Genomic DNA, 18,918 nt, shown 5'->3' with positions numbered 1-18,918 from the left:
TTAGAGGTAAAGATTATGGAAGGACCCATCTCTTAGATTGGGACATGTGGCAAGAAAGTGGACCAAAGTGAGACAAGTGGCCTGACACTTGTTATAAAGTGGATCAAAGTGAGACAAGTGGCCTCACACTTGTCACTTCAGCTATTGTGTGGCTCTCCACTTGTCATTGTAGCCTTCTCTTGCCATTTTAGCTCATGGGAGGCCCAAATCTATAAATTGGAGTCCTCTCTCTTCATTAAGAGAGGCTCTCTTGCTGCACACTAGCCTCTACCACCGTTGAAGGCTTCTCTAATGATGGCTACTCTCTTTCTCTCTCACTTGAAGGCTGCCCATGAAGAATACCGGCTGTATGGGACTGTTTTGGAGGCTTCCATCGCGAAGAAATACTGAAGGCAAGGGTATTCAATCATTTATTATGATTTCTAGCCATTGTATGTGTTGTACCAGCATTTGTACTTGCTGTACCTGCTGTACCAGCCACTGTACCTGCTACACCAGCCACTGTACTTGCTGTACCTATTGTACCAGCCACCGAACCGGCTGTACCAGCCACTGTACTTGCTGTACCAGCCATTGTTCTGGCTGTACCAGCCATTGTACTTGCTGTACCTGCTGCACCAGCCACGGTACCGGCTGTACCAGCCATTGTACTTGCTGTACCAGCCATTGTACCTGCTGTACCGGCTGAATGGAGAGTTGTACTTGCTGTGCTAGCTCTATTGCATGAAGACCCGTGGTTTTGTTAGAAGTCATCTCCTGTCTATTTGTATACACCAGGGCCTCTGTTGTGGGTGTGCCCGCCCGTATATCATTTTTCCACACTCCCCGTATTTTTTCCCTATTTTTCCCATTTTTTCCTAGTGGCTGGAGGCCTGCCAGGTGATGCCAGGACCACTCTGAAGCTGGCCGACTGCATCTGTAGCAGTCGTGGGCTATCTGAGTGCTGGCCGACTTGTTCTGTGCAGACGTAGGGCACCAGATGCTGGCCGACTGCTGTTTTTCAGCAGTCGTGGACATTTAGTCAGTCGTCGTGGGCCTCTCCCAGAGCTGGCCGACTGCCCTCATGGGCTTGTATATATTGCCCCCCATCCTCCTCCACTTTCTCATTCAGTTATCTCCGGGATCTTGTGTATAGAGAAGAGTTTACACACATCTCTCTGTGTTTCTTGTGCTGATTATTTTCTGCAGTCTACTTGCTCTTGTCTACCCAAGTTTGGATATCATTTCCGCTGCATATTCTGACATGGTATCAGAGCCCTAGGCTCTAGCAGATCTTGGGCGTTTTTTCTGAGCAAGAGGGGGAGCAACAGGTTGCTGATCGGTGGACTGTTTCGGGCTGAACGGGAAGTGAAGGTGCAAGAGGAAGGCGGGCAGAGGGGCTGGACAGCCACTTGCATATATTCTGATTTTCAGATTTTTTCCCACCCACCTACCCCTTCAGGTTACTCTCCGAGATGGCGGATTTACTCGAGATGGCAGAGAAGCACGTGAAGATTCCGACTCTTCCCACGTTCCCAGTGGATCGGCAGTTGGACGGGTCCAATTATGGAATCTGGAAGGTCATGATGGAGTCAGTTCTGGAGTCATATGATCTTGCTGATTTTATTATCAAAGGGGTGCCAAGGTCGGAAGCTGAGGAAGGGGAGGTTTTATCAGCGAGGAAGGACCGAGAGGCACAGGCACAAATGTGGGACCGTGTCAACGCCAGGGTCCGGTCATTTATATTCCTCAATTGCACACCACAGGTGATCAACCATGTGAAGCACATGACGCTGGCACGAGGCATATGGGAGCACTTGGCTTCTTTGTACAACAGGGTATCACCCATGAAGCGGATATCCTTGGAAGTGCAGATGCGGGTTATGAACCCTGCAAAGTCTTCGACGATGCGGGAACACATTAACAAGCTGCAGGCCCTTCAGCAGGAAGTCCTTCAAGCTGGGAAAGAGATATCGTCTGAAGATATGGCCATCACGTTACTTTCCCACTTGCCTGGTCAGTATTCCGCTTTCTATTCCTCGTTGATCACGAGTGGCAGGCTCAGCACCATTACTTGGGAGGAGCTTGTGCCAATGGTCTTGGACCAGGAGGAACGTTTCACGAACCCTCCTCACGGCGGAGGTTCGGAGGCCTTAACTGGCCAACGGTCGAAAGGCCGTAATACCAACAAGGGCAAAGGGAAGGCTTCACCAGATAAGTCTTCCGAGAAGAAGCCTGATCCAGAACGAGAGAAGCTGAAGGCCGAAAGATCTTGCAATGATTGTGGTGAGAAAGGCCACTACTGGAGGAAGTGCCCTAAGCGGACAGGGAAGAGTGCTGAGTCCTCAGCCTCAGCTGCGAAGACTCCGGCATTTGTGCACTTGGAGATGGTGGACTCCGATGATTCATCGTCTTCGAGCGAGGAGGCAGTTGGCTTCACCGCAAAGGACACTCGGGAATGGATTCTCGATAGTGGTGCTTCCAGGCACATGACTCCATCCCGTGACTTCTTCCTGGATCTGAAGCGGCAGTCAGGTCGTATCTTTATTGGTGATAACTCCACTATTCCGATTCATAGTGAGGGCCGGATGGAGATCATTCCCGACGGCAAGGGGGGCAAGCATGCTTCCTGTGTTCTTTATGTCCCTGCTCTGGGCTTTCATCTTTTGTCAGTGCATGAGGTATGCAAGACTGGCTTTCGGGTGGAATTTGAGGAGCATTCAGTTGCTCTAAGGGACCGTGAGACAGGCAAAGTTGTTTGGGAAGGCGGTGTGGAGAACGGTATCTACAAACTCTCTGCACTCTCCTCACTGACAGGCTCTCAGGTCGGAGACTTGTGGCACTTTCGTTTTGGCCACTTAAATGTGGATGCTTTGCGGCGCGCCTTTCGGGACCAGATGGTGGTTGGCTTGCCAGATGTTGGTAGTAGGCAAGGACGCTGCAGTTCTTGCATATGTGGTAAGCAGCACAGGGAATCCTTTCCGAAGCAGGCTTCCAGGCGGGCTTCGAAACCTTTGGAGTTGATTCACACTGACTTGTGTGGACCACAGCAGATACCATCCTTGGGAGGATCTCTCTACTTCATGCTGCTTGTTGATGATTGTACCAGATTCACGTGGGTCTACTTTCTTTCACAGAAGGACCAGGCTTTTGCTCGGTTCAAGGATTGGCACGTGATGGTGGAGAAAGAGTCTGGATTTCAGGTCAAGACTCTCAGGGCTGACAAAGGAGGGGAATTCTCCTCGACTGTATTCTTTCGGTTTTGTGCAGATCATGGCATCAAGAGGGAATTGGCCAATACCGGATCGCCTTCGGAGAATGGAGTTGTTGAACGTAAGAACAGGACTGTGGTGGAGATGGCGAGGACCATGCTGGAGCATCGAGATCTTCCTCGTCCACTTTGGGGTGAGGCTGTGGCGACAGCTGTCCATACCATTAACCGCTCTCCGACGACTTCTGTACCCCATATGACTCCATTTGAGGCATATTTTGGCAGGAAACCCGATGTCTCGCACTTCCGTGTTTTTGGGAGTGACGCGTATGTACATATTCCGAAGAAGCAGAGGGGGAAGCTTGACTCCAAGTCCCGCAAGCTGGTATTTGTGGGGTATAACTCTCTTTCCAAGGGATACAGGTTGTATGATCCAGAGAGGAACGAGATTGTTGTCAGCCGGGATGTGGTCTTTGACGAGCATGTTCGAGCATCCACTGTTGAGGAGCCGCCACTTCTTGGAGATCCAGAGTCTAATGATGATTCCCAGTCTACCACTCCAGTTGATCCACCTCAGTCATCACAGGAGGTTGAGCCCGCAGCTGGAGTTGAGCCCCCGCGACCACAGGAGGCTCCACGATCTGTTCGAGTACCTAGGTGGTTGATGGACACCCTTCGGGAGTCAGGTGTCACGGAGCTACCCTCCGAGTGGACCACAGAGGACGGCCCTCGAAGATCACATCGAGTTCGAGATAAAAGCAACACGGCGGAGCTTCTTCAGGTGAACTATGCTCTTATGTCTCGTATGATGCGGGATAAAGAGCCCACTTCCGTAAAGGAAGCCCTTTCACAGAATACTTGGAGGGAAGCCATGCAGGTGGAACTTGACGCCATCGAGAAGAACAACACTTGGGAGTTGGTACCGAGGCCGTCGAAGCGGTCAGTCATTGGTGTCAAATGGGTCTTTAAGACCAAGTACGCGGCTGATGGGTCGGTGGACAAACACAAAGCCAGGCTCGTGGCTAAGGGTTATGCTCAGCGGCCAGGCATCGACTACGAGGATACCTTTGCACCGACAGCGCGGATGACCACGATTCGGACCGTTCTTTCCCTTGCTTCTTCTCAGAGGTGGCCCGTGTACCAGATGGATGTAAAATCAGCGTTCCTTAATGGTGACCTGCAGGAGGAGGTGTACGTTGAGCAGCCTCCAGGCTTCATTGTTCCAGGATCGGAAGGGATGGTTTACAGGTTACGTAAGGCCTTGTATGGTCTTAAGCAGGCTCCGCGGGCTTGGAATCAGAAGATTGATTCCTTCTTTATTCGGACTGGATTCCAGAGATCGGTTGCAGATCCGAACCTGTATCTCTTTCGGGAACGCGGCATGGTCACACTCATCATCCTTTATGTGGATGATCTCATTCTCACCGGCGGTCATGTGGAGCACATTGGAGTGACGAAGGCTGCCTTGTCAAAGGAGTTTGAGATGACCGACTTAGGCTTACTCCACTTCTTCTTGGGATTGGAGATCTGGCAGACCCAGAGGGGGTTTTTCGTCTCTCAGCAGCGGTATGTTCATGAGTTGCTTGAGGCCTTTGGGATGGAGAACTGCAAGCCTATTACTTCGCCGATGGACCCGAACACAAAGTTAACCGTTACAGATCCTTGTGAGCCAGTTGATGCCTCGCAGTACCGGAAGTTGGTTGGTTCATTGATCTGGTTGCTGAACACCAGATTGGACTTGAGCTTCTCCGTGGGGCTGTTGAGCTCTTTTATGCAGACGCCATTGAAGACTCATTGGGACGCAGGATTGCGGATCTTGCGGTATCTGCAGAGTACGAAGGATCTGGGACTCTTTTACACAGGAGGGAATGGAGTCAAGCTCCAAGGTTGGAGTGACTCAGATTGGGGAGGAGATCCAGACACGAGGAGATCTACTTCAGGATACACTTTTACCCTCGGCTCAGGAGCGGTTTCTTGGAGCAGCAAGAAGCAGCCGACTATTGCCCTTTCTTCGACAGAGGCAGAGTATCGGGCTGCTTGTGGTGCTGCTTGTGAGGTTGTATGGCTGCGGAGGCTGCTTGGCGAGATGGGGTTTCCACAGAGGGAGCCCACAGTCATCCAGTGTGATAACCAGAGTTGTATAGCTATTGCTCGGAACCCGGTTTTCCATGCCCGGACCAAGCATATAGAGATACAGTATCACTTTGTTCGTGAGAAGATCTTGGCGGGTGACATCTTGCTACTTTATTGTTCGACGGAGGACAATGCGGCGGACCTCTTCACGAAGTCTCTACCTCAGGCTACGCTCAGGCGACACTCCAGCTCCCTGGGGTTGGTTTCACAGCCAGGAGCTGAGAGGGGGTGTTAGAAGTCATCTCCTGTCTATTTGTATACACCAGGGCCTCTATTGTGGGTGTGCCCGCCCGTATATCATTTTTCCACACTCCCCGTATTTTTTCCCTATTTTTTCCATTTTTTTCTAGTGGCTGGAGGGCTGCTAGGTGATGCCAGGACCACTCTGAAGCTGGCCGACTGCATCTGTAGCAGTCGTGGGCTATCTGAGTGCTGGCCGACTTGTTCTGTGCAGACGTAGGGCACCAGATGCTGGCCGACTGCTGTTTTTCAGCAGTCGTGGACATTTAGTCAGTCGTGGGCCTCTCCCAGAGCTGGCCGACTGCCCTCATGGGCTTGTATATATTGCCCCCCATCCTCCTCCACTTTCTCATTCAGTTATCTCCGGGATCTTGTGTATAGAGAAGAGTTTACACACATCTCTCTGTGTTTCTTGTGCTGATTATTTTCTGCAGTCTACTTGCTCTTGTCTACCCAAGTTTGGATATCATTTCCGCTGCATATTCTGACAGGTTTTTGGGGAAGAATCAGTACCCACACGGAGGTATATGGATTATATTGTTGGCTCGGCATTTCTACAGCCTATGTTCCGGCTTGGTTGCCTTGTGTTGGGCTGTGTTATGGCATTTGTATATGGATAATCCGGCATCTCCCGTGGGGAGAGTAAGGCCCTCAAAGCTTGTACATGATATTATTCTCCTTGGGTAATAAAATACTCCAAGGGGGGGGGTCGGCCCATTCCGGCCTCTATGCAGTGTCACTCGTGCAAGCTCCATTTGTAGCATTTGTGGATGTTTTGTCCAGCTTTATGTTTTATGCAAAGTGATGATGGATATGTGTTAAGGCTGTGGCCATGTTTAAATGTTTTAATATGCATTGATGGTATCAACAAGTGTGTCAAAGGCCCTAGTCCCCCGGGCACCCACCACCGCGAGTTACACTACCTCTCCTTGTGGTATGAGTCCGTAGCAGTGTCTCTCTATGGCGTTGTGTCTCTAGCAAGAACTGGCCGAATTTGTGCTGGTCAGCGGACTCCATGATGTGGCGGAGTGAGGGATGTCCACTGAAGATGGTGGTGTATCTCTCTCTAATGACACTATATGCTCTGCATCTGCATACATAATGTTTCTCACTCTCAACCTCCTCTTGGCATAGTCTGTATATCCTCTCTGCTCTGGGGATCCGTGTTGCCCTACCCGCCTCAATCTCAAGCTGGTGTGATGACACTCTGAGCTGGCCAATCACCACTCGGGCACTGTGTGGCATGTACACATCCATGTATCTAGGTCTCTGTATGAATTCATCCGCTGAGATATGCATAAACTGATCTCTGTAGTATAGCATCTTCGCGGTAGAGGGCTGACTGGGTGTAATCCAAGTCTCTTGAGTGTATCGCTGCCATAAATCCTGTCGAAGGACTCTGTTCCTCTCATTGTGAGAGAGCTGGATGTGTGGTGCATGTATATCATAGTGGAAAGGTGGCTGGTGATCTATGTCGAGACCATGCTGAGTGAGCCACTGTATCATTTGTGAATACCATGATCTCTTATCTCCACTCTCTGCGAGCTGCCTGGACGCCTCAAAAGCTCTATGTGAGAGTCGATCTGATGGCATATCTCTGATCCTCTGTATAAAGCAGATCGTCTGGAAGAGGGCCTCTACTAGCATAGGAGGTGTAGCAAACTCCGTCTGGACAATGTCATGTGGGACGGAGGGTTTGCTGCGGATCATCCGTGGGAGCATGAGAATCTGAGGCCTCTCTATCTGAGACCATGTGGAGGTGGCGAGCCCAGGTGCCCATACTGGTGCAGCATACATCAAAGCAGGGGTGACTAGTGTGTCAAACAACCACCCCTTCGTGCGGGGTTCCTGGAAGTGTGCCTGGTGACACTGTCTCTCTAGCATGGCCAGAGCTGCATACCCTCGTGTGAGTCTATCCCTGGCTGCCTGTGCCATAGTAAATCTTCCTGGCGCAGTCGTAAATGCAATCCCCAGGTACACATATGAGTCTACCACCTCTACCTGTCCTCTTGCTAGTGTGAAGATGGCCTGCCGCCGTCGTCCAACCGGCCCTGAGGTGTGGAAAATCATGGCCTTGGTTTTCCCAAGGTTCATTGTAAGCCCTCTCTATGTGCAGAAGTCATCGAGTGCATGGAGATGGTGCTGAAGTCCCATCTGTGACTCAGAGACCAGAATAATATCATCTGCATATAGCATAATGTGGATTGTGGTACCTGAGATGTCTACGCCGTCCCCACCACCGTGACCAATGAAGTCAGCCACCTCATCGATGTATAGCCCAAATAGTGTAGCAGAGAGTGGGCATCCTTGCTTCACACCTATGGTACTAGCAATAACATCAGATAGCCCCCCGGGGCATCGTATGCGTCCGAAGACCTGCTCATATAAAGCATAGATGCCCCAAACCATCTCTGATGGGATTCCCAATGACTGTAGGCGCTGGAAGAGTCTCTCTCGTGGCACCGTGTCAAATGCTTTGCGGAAATCCACGAAGCAGCAGTATAATCTCTTCTCCCACGCCCTAGCCTGGTCAATCTGACATCTCAGAGTGAATATATGGTCAATAGTGGAGAAAGCTCGTCGGAATCCAGCCTGCCCTGGTGCTCGTAGTCCCTCCTTCTCTGCATATGAGCTCAACTCTGCCTCGAGCACTGTGCCATAAAGTTTGGCCAATGTATGATCAATCATGATAGTCCTGTAGTTGCTGGGGCGCTGGAAGAGTCTCTCTCGTGGCACCGTGTCAAATGCTTTGCGGAAATCCACGAAGCAGCAGTATAATCTCTTCTCCCACGCCCTAGCCTGGTCAATCTGACATCTCAGAGTGAATATATGGTCAATAGTGGAGAAAGCTCGTCGGAATCCAGCCTGCCCTGGTGCTCGTAGTCCCTCCTTCTCTGCATATGAGCTCAACTCTGCCTCGAGCACTGTGCCATAAAGTTTGGCCAATGTATGATCAATCATGATAGTCCTGTAGTTGCTGGGGTCTAGCATGTCTCCCGCTTTGTGGAGAGGCACGATGGTGTGCATAGTCCACTCAGCTGGTAGGCCCTCCACTAGTGCCCTATTAAAGAGGTGAGCAACAAAGGGTCCCAGTGTGTCAGTTGCATAAATAAGATGCTCACTCTGTATACCTGTGTGGTCAGCCGATCTCCCATGCTGTAACCGGCGGATAGCTCTCTCTACCATCGAGGCGGTAAAGAAAGTAGAGGTGGTATGGCGGGATTCCTGTGGCTGTGGTATGGGCGGCTGCAGAGGGATATGGTAGAGGCTCTTTGCATATGTGTGCCATGTGTGTGGATCCTCAATCGGGGTACGAGGGCGAGGCTGTCTCATCCTGTGCCATGCAGTGGCTGCATCTCTACTCATGAGAAGGTGGTATATATCCCAGTACTGTGCCTCCTCATATGCACGCCTCTTACGGCATGTGAGGATCCTCATCTATTGGCTCGCCTGTCTTTGTGTGATGGTCCCCAGTGCTCTCTGGGCACGGAGGTGTCTATATAGCTCTCTGCACTCATCATCATACCATCGATTGTGGGGCATGCTCCCAGATCTATCTGTATGTGCAATGTGTGTATGATACCATCGATTCTCTGGGCACGGGGAAGCTGTGGGTGGTAGCCGTATGTAGTAGAGATGACAGCTGGGTGGTGAGTGAGTCTAGAGGTGACAGGGGATCCGTCTGGAATAGCCCGTCATATACATGATGCTCATATATGTCTGCCAAGTCATGGGTGAAGTAGAAGGTTGTATGCGATGCCTGTGTGGGGTGTGTGGGTGTTGGTGTGGAGCTCGCCAGTTACAGCAAGAGGTACGTGTGATCCGAGGTACATGTTATCCGCACCACAGAGAGAGAGAGAGAGAGAGAGAGAGAGAGAGAGAGAGAGAGAGGAGAATTCAGCTTGGCAGCATGTTACACAAAGGAAGAGCCTTGTGTGTGCTGCTGCCCGACTCCTAGCTACAGAGAGAGAAAGCAGTCCAGCTCCCCTCCTTGCAGTCCAGCCCGTCAGTCCTTGTTACCAGCCTGGACATTTCCCAGTAGTATGAAAGGGGTCTGGTGGACTCCAGGATGTCTAAATATTTGGAAAGTACAAGCTTTGGGAATGGGGGATTATCCTAGAATACAAAGGACCACACTCCTAAAATTTAGGAGAGTTTCTATTTTTGGCCCGACTCCGATGGAAATTCTGTCGCATCATTACATCTGGAATTGAGCAGATACCAAGAGTTGGCAAAGTGCCTATGACAGAATGTCTACCAGTTGGGATATTTTTAGAGATAAAGTTTATGGAAGGACCCATCTCTTAGATTGGGACATGTGGCAAGAAAGTGGACCAAAGTGAGACAAGTGGCCTGACACTTGTTAGAAAGTGGATCAAAGTGAGACAAGTGGCCTCACACTTGTCACTTCAGCTATTGTGTGGCTCTCCACTTGTCATTGTAGCCTTCTCTTGCCATTTTAGCTCATGGGAGGCCCAAATCTATAAATTGGAGCCCTCTCTCTTCATTAAGAGAGGCTCTCTTGTTGCACACTAGCCTCTACCATCGTTTTATAGGCTGCCCTAATGATGGCTACTCTATTTCTCTCTCTCTCTTGAAGGCTGCCCATGAAGAATACCAGTTGTTGGGGACTGTTTTGGAGGCTTCCATCGCGAAGAAATAATGAAGGCAAGGGTATTTAATCATTTATTATGATTTCTAGCCATTGTACTTGTTGTACCAGCCTTTGTACTTGCTTTATCAGCTATTGTATTGGCTGTACCAGTCCTTGTACTTGTTGTACTTGCTATACCATCCATTGTATCGACTGTATCTGCTTTTGTACTTGTTGTACCAGCCATTGTACTTGTTGTACTAGCCACTGTACATGCTATACCAGCATTTGTACGTGTTGTACTTATTGTACCAGCCATTGTATCGACTGTACCTGCTGAATGGAGAGTTGTACTTGCTGTACCAGCTTTATTGCATGAAGACCTGTGGTTTTTGGGGAAGAATCAGTACCCACACGGAGGTATATGGATTATATTGTTGGCTCGGCATTTTTACAGCCTGTGTTCCGGCTTGGTAGAGCCTCGTGTTGGGCTGTGTTATGGCATTTGTATATGGATAATCCGGCATCTCTCGTGGGGAGAGTAAGGCTCTCAAAGCTTGTACATGATATTATTCTCCTTGGGTAATAAAATACTCCAAAGGGGGGGTCGGCCCATTCTGGCCTCTATGTGGTGTCACATGTGCAAGATCCATTTTCAGCATTTGTGGATGTTTTGTCCAGCTTTTATGTTTTATGCAAAGTTGTGTTAAGGCTATGGCCATGTTTAAGTGTTTTAATATGCATTGATGGTATCAACAAGTGTGTCAAAGACCCTAGTTCCCCGGGCACCCGCTGCTAGTTACAGCCCCTACAGGAGAAAAAGCACACGCCTCAAGCTCCAGCCCTCCCCGCCTTGCTTTTCACCAAGAGAGAAGCGTGTAGCTGCAGCCCGCCAGCCCCTCTCCGTAAAAGAAGTGTAGGTCCCCAATAATAGCTTATGGGCCACGATCCCTTTCAAAAAAGGGTGTTCTATTGTTTTTTAAAGGTTTTTTAAAACCTTTTGTTCCCTCCCTCCACATGGGGTAATGAAAAAGAAACCTTAAAAACTGACCGTTGCGCAGCGTTGACCAATCTGCCGTTGGCCGCCTAGCCGTTGGGCGCCCTCCCCACTTGGCCCATGGCTATAAGAAGAGCCCCCATTGGCACATGCTATAGGAAACTTTCAAGTCTTCAAGTCTTCAAGTCTTCAAGTCTTCAAGACTCACCTCGGGCCTCCTTGGCACTTGCTCTAGCCTCTTAGCTCTTGCCTCTTGGAACTTGCAACACTCCTCAAGGCTCAAGCAAGGCTCAAGCTCAAGCCTCAACGCTCCTGAACTTTCAAGGCTCAAGTGGAAAGCTCGTTGGCTCAACACTCCTCAACTTTCAAGGCTCAAGACTCAAGTGGGCATTGGGCAACCCGGCAAGACTCTAGCTCTCCTCAAGCCTCAAGGCTCAAGTGGCATTGGGACCTTGGGTAAGTTGTAATTTCAAGTCGTCACTTGTAGTCTTGTTGCTCTCCTACACTCACCTCTTGCTCTGGCCTCTCCATTGGCAAGCCTCTTCTACATCTCTCTCCTACTCTCACCTCCATTGCTCAAGCCTCTCCTACATCTCTCTCCTACACTCACGGTCTCACCTCCTCTTGCTTTAGCCTCTCCTACATCTCTCTCTTAAACTCGCCTCCATTGCTCAAGCCTCCTTGGCACTTGCCTCCATGGCATCTTCATCGCAACCATCCCTTGCACCTCGTTCTGGCGGCGCCAATACGAATAGAGGAAGGAGGACCGAAGGTTGGTCTTGGTGGGAAGAGGTCAACTCCGATCATCCCAGAAGTGGAGAAGGCTCTCGCCCATGGTCCTGTAAGCTATGTCCATATAGGCGAACGGGTGGGGCGGATAAAGTGAGAGCTCACCTCTTGCATGAGCCTAGTCGTGAGGTCCGATTTTGTGATCAGGTCACACCGGAGACGAGAAGGAGGCTTCTTGAACGTGTTGCTGCACATGAGGCCTTGCTTTCAAGGAGGAGAGTGCCGCATGTGGCCGTGGATCCCGCAACACTAGTGAGGCCATCCCAAGGATCGGCATACACATCGGCATCCCCATGTGCATCCACTTCATCGGCACCCGCGAGCGCATCACCCGCCCCACAAGAACGGGCCACAACACCATCCTTCTCCATGCCGACCGCATCCACACACTCACGCTGGCAAAGTACTCTTGAGGGTAATTGGGACCCCAAGAAGAAGGAAGAGGTGGATACGGCCATAGCCCGCTTCTTCTTTCATGGCCACATTGCTTTCCATGCTGCCAGGTAATCAAGAATTAAGATGTCTAGCTTAAGATCTATCATTTTACAATGTTCCTCTTACAAGTTACTTGAACTTTGAACTTTGAAGTTGATCGGTTATTAAATTATTCATTTTTTGTGGATAGATCGGACTACTTCAAGGTCACGGTGAAGAAGATAGGGGGGTATGGTCCAAACTATACGCCCCCATCATCGCAGTCCTTGCGCACCACATTGCTAGAGAAGGAGAAGAGGCTTGTGGAGCAAGCAACAGAAAACACGAAGCGACAATGGGCAAGGAATGGAGTGTCCCTGATAGCCGATGGATGGAGTGATACGCGGAAGAGGTCCATCCATGGCCTTGTTGCATATTCCCGCGGTGAGATGTACTTCATCGCCTCACATGATGCTTCTGGGACCGGGAAGAGTGCTGATGTGCTAGCATCAGAGTGGGTTAGTGGCATAGAGATCATTGGCCCAGACCTAGTTGTGGGCTTTGTTGCTGATGGGGAGGCTTCAAACAGGGCAGCCGGAGTGATCATTCAGAGCATGTACCCCAACATCACCGTGTCATTTTACATGGCACATTGCTTAAATAATCTCTTGAAGGATATTGGGGACTTGCCATGGATCCGGCCTATCATCCAAGTGGGTAGCCAAATAGTGACATTTGTCACAAACCATCAGTTCCTACATAATGAATTCTCCAAAAAATCTAGCCGTCAGCTCCTCAAATACTCAGATACGAGGTTTGCCTACAACTTCTTGATGCTCCACCGATTGAAAGAGTGTAGTGGTGCATTGAGACTGTTGTTCATTAGTGACGAGTTCACTTCTTCACCATGGGCTTCCACTGAGACAGGAGCTCTATGCAAGGAAAAAGCAGAGAGCCCTGATTTTTGGGAAAAAGTGAAGTGCATTGATGCTATCGTTCAAGCTATTGTCCACTTGATGAGGCTTGTGGATGGTATGAAGCCATGCATCGGCAAGGTATATGAGGCTATGGACAGCATGATAGAGAAGCTGAGGGATTTCGAGCCAGATGAGGACAGGTACGAGGAGATCCGTGCCCTATGTGTGCGTAGGTGGAACTCCTACTCCTCTCCTTTGCATGCAGCAGCCTATGTTGTGGACCCTGAGTTTCAGGGTAAAGGACAAGAAAGTGACGCAGAGGTGAGCAAGCTATGGAGACTTGTCTTGACTCGACTCGTGCCTGACCCAAATGTTAGGCGGAAGATCCGTGACCAGTTGTCCAGGTATAGGAGCTTTCAGGGCTCTTATGGAGACATGGATGCACAGGAGGATCACTTCAAAGTTGGGGCTACTTTGTGGTGGGAAGATTTTGGTTCGGATGGACCTGAGCTTTAGCATCTAGCCATCCGCATTCTCAGCCAGGTAGTGAGTTCCTCTTGCCTAGAGCAACTTTGGAGCTCATACAGTCACATTGCATCGAAGAAGAGGAACCGTCTTGGGGTGGAACGGGCAAATGATCTACTCTTTGTGAGTGCAAACTTGCGAATGCTTTGCAAGAGTGGAACTGCAAAGGATGATGCATTTACCGAGTGGGAGATGTCTCAAGATGATGAGGAGTTGGAGGAGCAAGTGGAGGACATCTCTATGGAGCCTGCACGCATTGCAGGGACCCATGATGGTGAGGCTAGCACTTCACATGCCCCTTGAGGCTTTTTGACATATGTACTACTCTAGTGATAGTCTCTTTTTTGTGTATGCCACTTACGTGGTTAGGGCCTAGGCCTTTGCCCTTGTCTTTTGCTTTAGCCTTTGGCGACTGGGTCCTAGGTGCCCGATCCCCTTTTTTGTAACACCCATTTTTTTGCTAGTATGACTTAATATTGATGCTTTGGAAGTGTAAAGTGACTTTGTTTTAGTATTGTTACGTTTCCTAAGTGAGTGCTTACTTAAAATTGCATATTCTGTATGCGGTCCCCTGTTCCCCGTCCCGGTTTCCAGGAACCTCCGTAGTGTAGTTTGTCCCTGCGGTTCTCTGTTCGACTATGCACCTGCAGTCTACCCGCCTGCCTTCCCCCTTTCAAAAGAGAGAGAAACAGTCCAGCCCTCGGGCCATCCAGTGTGCCTCCTGTCTTGCAGCCCAACAGTCGCCAGATAGAGAGAGAGAAAAGAACGTGTTGCTGCCAGTCCAGCCCGCCTCCTGTCCTGTGGCCTCCGGCTTGCTCATGTAGACCTGCGCAGCCTTTCACCAGAGAAAAAGAGAGACCCACGTGTAGTCCAACCCTATGCTTTTCTGCAGCCCGCCAGTCGCCTGCCTTCCTAGCTCGCCAAAAAGCACATACCCGTCCAGTTGCAGCTGACTACCCTCCAAAAAGATAGTTGCCGCCAATAATAGCGTAAACTCCCCTCAAAGGGCCACGATTCTATCCAAAGGAGTCCTTTGTTTTTTTTGGTTTTAGAACCCTTTGTCCTCTCAAAACATTTATTCCCCTCCCCCACATGGGGTAATAAAAAGAACCCTTAATAAGTGTCCCCAAGTGTGAACATATAACTATTGTCCTACACACTTGTGTCGTGCACACTGTCCACCATGCTCACACCTATGTTGCACAAATTCACAGGGTCATGACATTTGATGCGGAACAAGTGTTTCATGGCGATGCAATGGCAGTAACGTCTATCATTGGTAAGTTAAGGATTCATGTCCAGGGTTATGTAGACTAAGAGGATTTCTATTTTTTACCTGTGAAGTGCTTTATCATCTTGGGGATGCCATGGTTCCATAGAAAGAGTGCTATTATCCAGATTCCCGAGAGGACCATTTCTCTTAAGCATAAGTACAAGGATATCACTATCGTAGCAAAGAAGAAGGGGGATACCATCCCTATTGTATCCCATGTATCTATTTCGAAAGCAATAAAGTCTTCCATCTTCGCATATATGATCTTTGTAAAGGATAAGAGTGAAGACTTAGTAAAAGATTTGACATCTCTTGAGAGGGAGAGACTAGAGTTTCTAAAGGGATACAAGGATTGCTTCACAAATGTTATTCCAGGAGAGTTGTCTCATGAGCGACGAGAGGATCATGTGATAGAGTTGATTCCGGGGAGTTCACCTTTGAAGCGACCTCCTTACTGTGTGAGTGCGGTATAACAAGAAGAGATTATGACACAAGCACATGACTTGCTATCAAAGGGGTTGATATGGCCTAGTTCTTCACCATTTTGTTCTCTAGTGCTTCTACTGTAGAAGAAGGATGGCTCATTCTGCATGTACGTGGATTAAAGAGCCTTGAACAAGATTACCATCAAGAATCGGTTTCTTATACCGAGGGTTGCTGATATATTGGATCGGCTGGAAGGCGTGGCATATTGACTTGAAGAGTGGCTATCATCAGATTCGAATCTAGCCATAGGATATTCACAAGACTTCCTTCCATACTCCTTCTGGATTGTATGAGTATTTGGACTCACAAATGCTCCGCCGCGATGCCTTTTGGACTCACAAATGGTTTGCCGTGATGCCTTTTGGACTCACAAATGCCATAGGATATTCACAAGAATTCCTTTCATACTACTTCTGGATTGTATGAGTATTTGGTGATGCGTTTTGGACTCACAAATGCTCCACCGTGAAGTTTTTGTCTACCGCTCGTCAGTTTTATTGAAGGCCGGTTTCATGACATGTGTTGTATGTTTGTGAGTGTGATTTGTTTGGGTCAAAAGATAAGGTTGTAAACCTACAAAAAGGCATATACTTGGTGTAAGAAATCAATACAATGAAGCCAACATTGAGTCGTACAATACTCTCTCTCTCTCTCTCTCTCTCTCTCTCAAACTCGCGGCAGTGCCCGGGGGACTAGGGCCTGACACACTTGTTGATACCATCAATGCATATTAAAACATTTCAACATTTAAACATGGCCACAACCTTAACACATATCCATCATCACTTTGCATAAAACATAAAAGCTGGACAAAACATCCACAAATGCTGAAAATGGAGCTTGCACGTGTGACGCCGCATAGAGGCCGGAATGGGCCGACCCCCTCTCCCCCCCCCTTAGAGTATTTTATTTCCCAAGGAGAATAATATCATGTACAAGCTTTGAGGGCCGCCTTACTCTCCCCACGGGAGATGCCGGATTATCCATATACAAATGCCATAACACAGCCCAACACAAGGCAACTGAGCCGGAACATAGGCTGTAGAAATGCCGAGCCAACAACATAATCCATATACCTCCATGTGGGTACTGATTCTTCCCCAAAAACCACGGGTCTTCATGCAATAGAGCTGGTACAGCAAGTACAACTCTCCATTCAGCCGGTACAATAGGTACAATGGTTGGTACAGTCGGTACAGTGGTTGGTACAGTGGGTACGGTGGCTGGTACATCAAGTACAACAAGTACAAATGCTGGTACAGTGACTAGTATAACTCTCCATTCAGCCGGTACAATAGGTACAATGGTTGGTACAGTAGGTACAGTGGTTGGTACAGTCGGTACGGTGGCTGGTACATCAGGTACAACAAGTACAAATGCTGGTACAGTGACTAGTACAGCAGGTACAGTGGTTGGTACAGCAAGTACGGAAGTTGGTACAGCCGATACAATGGGTGGTACAGCAAGTACAAAAGTTGGTACAGTCGGTACAGTGGGTGGTACATCAAGTACAAAAGCTGGTACAGTCGGTACAAGCGTTGAGAGGGCTCCAATTTATAGACTTGGGCCTCCCATGAGCTAAAATGGCAAGAGAAGGCTACAATGACAAGTGGAGAGCCACACAATAGCTGAAGTGACAAGTGTGAGGCCACTTGTCTCACTTTGATCCACTTTCTAACAAGTGTCAGGCCACTTGTCTCACTTTGGTCCACTTTCTTGCCACATGTCCCAATCTAAGAGATGGGTCCTTCCATAAACTTTATCTCTAAAAATATCCCAACTGGTAGACATTCTGTCATAGGCACTTTGCCAACTCTTGGTATCTGCTCAATTCCATATGTAATGACGCGAACAGAATTTCCATCGAAGTCGGGCCAAAAATAGCAACTCTCCTAAATTTTAGGAGTGTGGTCCTTTGTATTCTAGGATAATCTCCCATTCCCAAAGCTTGTACTTTCCAAATATTTAGACATCCTAGAGTTCACCAGACTCCTTTCATACTGGGAAATGTCTAGGCTGGTGACATCCTCCCCCACGACCTGTGGCGGTGTCCGAGGGACTAGGACCTTTGACACACTTGTTGATACCATCAAAGCATATCAAAACATTTAAACATGGCCACAACCTTAACACATATCCATCATCACTTTGCATAAAACATAAAAGCTGGACAAAACATCCACAAATGCTGAAAATGGAGCTTGCACGTGTGACACCGCATAGAGGCCGGAATGGGCTGACCCCCCCCCCCCCCCCCCCCCCCCCCTCTTTGGAGTATTTTATTACCCAAGGAGAATAGTATCATGTACAAGCTTTGAGGGTCTTACTCTCCCCACGGGAGATGCCAGATTATCCATATACAAATGCCATAACACAGTCCAACACAAGGCAACTGAGCCGGGACATAGGCTGTAGAAATGTTGAGCCAACAACATAATCCATATACCTCCGTGTGGGTACTGATTCTTTCCCAAAAACCACGGGTCTTCATGCAATAGAGCTGGTACAGCAAGTACAACTCTTCATTCAGTCGGTACAATGGTTGGTACAGTTGGTACATTGGTTGGTACAGCAAGTACAATGGTTGGTACAGTCGGTATGATGGCTGGTACAGCAGGTATAGCAAGTACAAATGCTGGTACAGCATGTACAATGACTAGTACAACAGGTACAATGGTTGGTACAACAAGTACAGAAGCTAGTACAGTCGGTACAATGGGTGGTACAGCAAGTACAAAAGTTGGTACAGTCGGTACAATGGGTGGTACAAGAAGTACAGAAGCTAGTACAACCAGTACAAGGGCTGGTACAACAAGTACAATGGCTAGAAATCATAATAAATGATTAAATACCCTTGCCTTCAGTATTTCTTCACGATGGAAGCCTCCAAAACAGTTCCCAACAGTCGGTATTCTTCATGGGCAACCTTCAAGAGAGAGAGAAAGAGAGTAGACATCATTAGGGCAGCCTGTAAAAACGGTGGTAGAGGCTAGTGTGCAGCAAGAGAGCCTCTCTTAATGAAGAGAGAGGGCTCCAATTTATAGACTTGGGCCTCCCATGAGCTAAAATGGCAAGAGAAGGCTACAATGACAAGTGGAGAGCCACACAATAGCTGAAGTGACAAGTGTGAGGCCACTTGTCTCACTTTGATCCACTTTCTAACAAGTGTCAGGCCACTTGTCTCACTTTGGTCCACTTTCTTGCCACATGTCCCAATCTAAGAGATGGGTCCTTCCATAAACTTTATCTCTAAAAATATCCCAACTGGTAGACATTCTGTCATAGGCACTTTGCCAACTCTTGGTATCTGCTCAATTCCATATGTAATGACGCGAACAGAATTTCCATCGAAGTCGGGCC

General features: G+C 48.8%; 1 protein-coding gene across 6 annotated transcripts in view; it reads left to right on the top strand.

The window, feature by feature from the left end:
- LOC147613545 (uncharacterized) overlaps positions 1 to 18,918 on the top strand; it is a 46,874-nt gene that overhangs the window by 14,157 nt on the left and 13,799 nt on the right. The gene's annotated exons all lie outside the window — the stretch shown is intronic.

The sequence above is a fragment of the Cibotium barometz genome, chromosome 43 (genome assembly GCF_041138505.1).
Source record: "Cibotium barometz isolate CiBa-2024 chromosome 43, ASM4113850v1, whole genome shotgun sequence".
NCBI lineage: Eukaryota > Viridiplantae > Streptophyta > Polypodiopsida > Cyatheales > Cibotiaceae > Cibotium > Cibotium barometz.
The sequence above is the reverse complement of the archived record's forward strand: the minus strand, read 5'-3'. Positions and strand labels throughout refer to the sequence as shown.